Genomic DNA, 5,251 nt, shown 5'->3' with positions numbered 1-5,251 from the left:
GCCGCGGGATACGATGTCGCCGGGCCGGCCTTGTGCGTTGCCTTCGCGCAGCTTTTCCCGACTGACGTATCTAGTGGTGTAAAAATGTCACAACGAACTCCGTAGCTGCTCCAAGGTGCAACACAGAAGTCTGTTTATATATGTCACAACAGAATCAGAGGGGGGCATTAAAAGACACATTTATGAAGTTTATTCAACAAATAGCGTAAATGTACCATAACGACTGTGACCTGTGTCGCTATTACGAAAGAACAGACAAAGGCCAGCATTTAGTACAAAACAATTATTTCACCGAAGCAGCAACCCGCATGTGAAGCGCGTGTTTTTTTCTGTCAAGGGCCGAAATTATATCTGAAGTAGAAATCACCTTGCGTGGTGTCATTATAATGTTGTCACGCCAGGCCGCTCAGCGTCGCGTGACATGAATAAGGACATTGCAGAATACCTTTACCTCAAATGATCCCGCAGGGTAGGTGGGGAGGAACGTTTGTAATAAGATGCCACGTCGTACTACCGCTGTGATAAAACACAAGTCATAAAAGGAAAGCAGATATAACGAAATTTGTTGTGGCAGTTTTTCAGTTAAAGACATTTGAAGTTTATTAGCGTCGTCCTTCGGGTGAGCCGCAAAGCATCCCCTACCGCTACCGAGATTGCAGATGTAGGAGCTACACATCCTCTCTTTAGGGTACATCTCAACGGCAACGGGTCACATTCCCAGACAAACAGGTCCTGTGACACACTTTTCACACGGCATATTACCACTCTAGAAAATAGGCTGGTGCCATTTAAAAAAAAAGAACATTTATACCGAACATTTGTCTTGGCACGATCATTCTGGCGTGTTGTGCTCTGCGGATTTGGAAGCCTCGAAATCGCAGGACATATCAACCGAAGGTACCGTCCCAGAGGCTGCTTTGTGTGCCTCCTCACGATGGGAGGTGCTTGTCCATTGAGGCGAAACCGCTTCGAAGTGGTCGCGCGTGGCCACCATCGTCGGGTTCCGTGGCCTATTCTAGAGCGCGCACGACGGGAAATTCTGTCTTTGCTTTCGCTGGAGCATTTTTTCCTTGGAGTGGATGATTTCCTAAGACAGTGGTTATGTGGTTTTTTTTCTGTACAGAAAAGGTGAGTAGCCCGAAATCTCCAACCACTGTAGCATGATTCGCCTTTATAAAATGCATTCTAGTATTTTTTGTTAAGAAATGTACATTCGGTTGTATAGTTATGCAGTAGCATTCCCTGTACTGCACGTAGTTATCGTGATTGTCCTGACCATTGTTAGTACCATGCACGTGTAGGAATTCTGCATGAATGTTCTGCGTCCTGCGTTAGTCTTATATTTTGCGTGTATTGGGAAATGAACCTTTCTGAAAGGTGTCTACTGTGCCGTGTTTTATTTTATTCAGACGAGCGGATAATGAGCGCTCTGTCGTATCGTTCTTCAATGTCGGCCTGCTCACTGTGCCAACACAGAATTCAAAACCCAATCAAGGCTCCAGCCCGCGTTCCTCCTTTTGAAATACGAGAAAATCTCTTTTCTTGTGTGTGTGTGGGGGGGGGGGGTGATAAACAGCGAGTACTTTGGAATTGCCAGTCCCTTACCTCAGATATTCACGTTTCAGTACCATTGACCAACGTTGGACAGTCTACTTTTCGTGGGCCTTCAACAAGATGACTGAGGAACTTCTGCCCTGGCTGCTTGTGAACGTTCTGTATTCCAGCAGCTATAAATGTTGAATATGATGGAAGGTTACCGCTGTTTATGGCCTGCCCTGTGTGCAAGAACATCAAACATTCGCTGAATTCATCTATCGTCGATGCACCTGTGATCGAGCAATAGCAGTTGGCAATATGCCTGAGGTAGCGGCAGGCTTGAACTTTAGCACTGTATTGCACAATAGGCGTACAGTAATATTGAAAACACGAACTAAACTTTTCCCGGGTTCTCGACGGGACCCTGCGCGGGCACGCAAAACTTCTAGTTTTCCTTAGTGATGACATGTGGCATCAGATGTACGGTCTTTGCCTTTCTCGCGATTGTAATTTTGTGGCTTTGTATTCTTCCTTCTTTTGGCGTGCTTTCTTTTCTATTTTCATTCATTTTCTTGGTTCAGTGCTTCTTATCTACTGTTCAATTTAGTATTTAAGGGCAAGCAATAACGCGTTGTTTCACTGAACGCGCGAGGTACGAATATAAATAGAACACGTATCCGCTCACTACGATGCTAATATCGTAGAAGTACTACATACAGTGTTCTTCAGCCCCCGCAACGTCCCCATGTATACTCTCCTCCCTACGGCGCCCACGGCAGACGCTTTCGCACTTTCGTCTCAATACAGCCATGTCAGCGCACTCGAGGTTGGCTAAATTAAATTCCATTTTGCTATTTGCCTTGGCGCTAGAGCCGCTAGATCTAGGGTTGAGCAAGATGACTTTTAAACACAGCGTTCGTTCTTGGGATGCTTATACTTGCAAATTGTGGTCTGTTGCGCTGCTCAGCATGAGGTCGTGGGTTTGATTCCCGGCCGCGGCGGCCGCTTTTCTGATGGAGGCGAGAGGCAAAAACGCTCGTGTGTGCGAGATTTCGGCGCACGTTAAAGATCCGCAGGTGGTCAAAATTATTCCGGATTCCTCCACTACGGCGCGCCTCATCGCCTGCGTTGCGTCGGCGCGTTAAAACTTACAATCAATCAAACTGTGGCTCTGTCTCTCTGGTCTGTGTCTCGATGCAGCCTTGCGACCAAGAGTTGCAGAGCACCAGAACGAGTGGTTTATACGGGCAAAAATTTTCCTAACCATTATATCGGCAAACACTGTTTATACGTGTTACATTATTCAGCAGCAAGGGAACGGTAGGCGTATTTGAGGCTAAACACCAATACAAAAGTGGGACTTGCAGTGTTCTTTATTTAAATATACGTGGCTGCTTGATTCTTCAGATAGTAAATCAAAGAAATAAAAGCTGATCCGGTAAACCTCTGTCGGAGTGCGAAGTAGTGATTCGCCACAGGGGCTATGCCCCCTCTATTGTCCATTTTCAGTATCAGCAGGGCGTTGATACTGAAAGTAGTAAACACAGGGCACCACAGGTCATGAAGAGGTCTATAAAACATTAGATTAAATTCCCATTTTTGGGGTAAGTAATGCGTTAATACATGACGTTTTCGTTTGTTCCATACTGTTGTGTATTTATTTACGCTCTATCAACGGCAGCCACCATGAAAACGAAGCAGCGCAAATATCACCCCAAATACTCTCTGCATTCCAGTAACGTGTGCCCATTTAGAGCAATCGTGTAGAGATCAACTTAGTAACGCGCGGGACCCTGGTTCGTTTCGGACCAGGGAAGTTATTATCTGTCCGAAGTTTCTGTTTGGTTGCAGGATGCTGTGACCCTCCGAATCCCTAACGGCCTACGGCGAGAAGCCGGGACACTAAAGTGCTCCGCATTTAAAATACACGCTCAAAATGTTGTTTTGACCGAAAAATAGAACTGCGGTCGCCCCGAGTCTATACTTCATGACCGCATTCTAAGACGTCCGACCAGAACAAAAGTTTTTGGTAGATGGCGCTTAAGCATTAAAACGTCGCAGAAGTGACGAGGAAACCTCCGTCATGAAATGGGCGAAAAAGGAGGGTAAAAGTGTGGCAGAGGAGAGGCGAGAGGCATTCACTCGGCAGGGGCAGCAAAAGACTTTTGCCTTTATTCAGAGTTTGCAGTGAATTGAATAACTGTGCGCCAAATTTTATTCTTTGTGCTTAATAAACACGGTAGTATTTGTTCGGCTATTTCAACCGCAAAATTTTGCTTTTAGGTCTGTCTGTCGCTCCCTCGATTCAGCCACCTGAACGAACGATGGCGGAGTTCTTTACCCAGAAGAAGGCACAACATTTCCAAACCATTAAATCCTTAACTACGCTTAAAACTTGGAAACATTCTGGAGCAAAAAGTTAATATTAGCATAGTGCTTGACAATTATTCATCTTTGAGGCATACTAGGCATGTTTAACGCTAAATATTATTACGTAACTAAACCTGGCAGGGCTGGTTTAATTACAATGAATGTGTGCCTGATAATTGCGTTAGCAAATTAAAACCCCTTGAAGAAAATGTGTGCGCCAAAAATACAAAAAGCACTGGCCCCCCTTCCTAGACCTCCTGGTGACATTCCAGTGCACATTAACAGTTTCCAATATGGTTAAATGCCTTGGCAAAATCTCAATATGGCGAATATCCAATTGACTTGAGGAATTTCTTGACGTGTTTATTGCGGCAGGCGGGAGAGGGGAGGGAAAGGCTAGGAGAGGTTGGCGGGAAAGATGAGAGAGGCATTTATATTATCAAGGGCGGCAGACGGCAATCGTATTGACACCGTATGTGCAGCGAAGTGAGCAGATATACGCACGCAATTTTTTTATTTACACTTTAGTACGGCGGCCATTCTTTCGACCGGATAGCTAAAACAGTAATAGCCGCAGCAACAACAACAATGCCCGCAGGTATCCAAACACTGGCTGAGGTACAATACTAACATTGAAGTGAACTAGGACTGCTGGAGTTCCTTCCCTCGGGCGCGTGGAACAGAACAATAAAAATGGCTCGAATCCACCATGTCAAGAGGCGGGTGGAAAGCAAAGCTGTAAACGACACCCACAACAGTTGCCCATGCGACGTCACTTGAATTCATACACGTGACTCCACAAAGAGTGAAACCAGACATTCTGCCAGCCGTTACCTGGAACTCGCCGAGGCGGTGTCTCGAATGCAGCAGCAGCGTCGCCAATGGCCGAGCTACAGCTGCGGATGCCGCCGCTGTAGTCCGGCATTGAGTCGGGAAAAAAAAAACGGAGGGGCGCGTCTTTCGAAGGGTGAGACAGCAGAATCTAGCGATCGTGATGTGCTGGCTTGGCCCTAAACCACCACGCTACACAAGCGCCGACACCGGAACAGTTCGGCATGTAAGCTGAGTGATTCCCATTTATACCGATTTAAACTGTAAGTTTAGTAAGTTCCCGAATTGCGAGAAAGCTGAGGGAACTTTTATAATCGCTATTTATCAGAACCAGTTGCTACTTTCGTATTTTATAATACATCTTAAAACACAACCGAATTGCTATTCAGCAATTTAGAAAAAAAGTTGTATTCGTTGCAAGCAGTACGCAAAAGGTAGCGCTTCTCTAGCTGGCAGATGTCTGCATGTGGTTTGTACATTTTGTTTTCCCGCCCTGCCAACCAATCCTTAACGT

This window comes from Haemaphysalis longicornis, unplaced genomic scaffold, assembly GCF_048455015.1.
Source record: "Haemaphysalis longicornis isolate Haplotype H1 unplaced genomic scaffold, Haemaphysalis longicornis Haplotype H1 scaffold_15, whole genome shotgun sequence".
In the NCBI taxonomy this organism is placed as follows: domain Eukaryota; kingdom Metazoa; phylum Arthropoda; class Arachnida; order Ixodida; family Ixodidae; genus Haemaphysalis; species Haemaphysalis longicornis.
The sequence above is the reverse complement of the archived record's forward strand: the minus strand, read 5'-3'. Positions refer to the sequence as shown.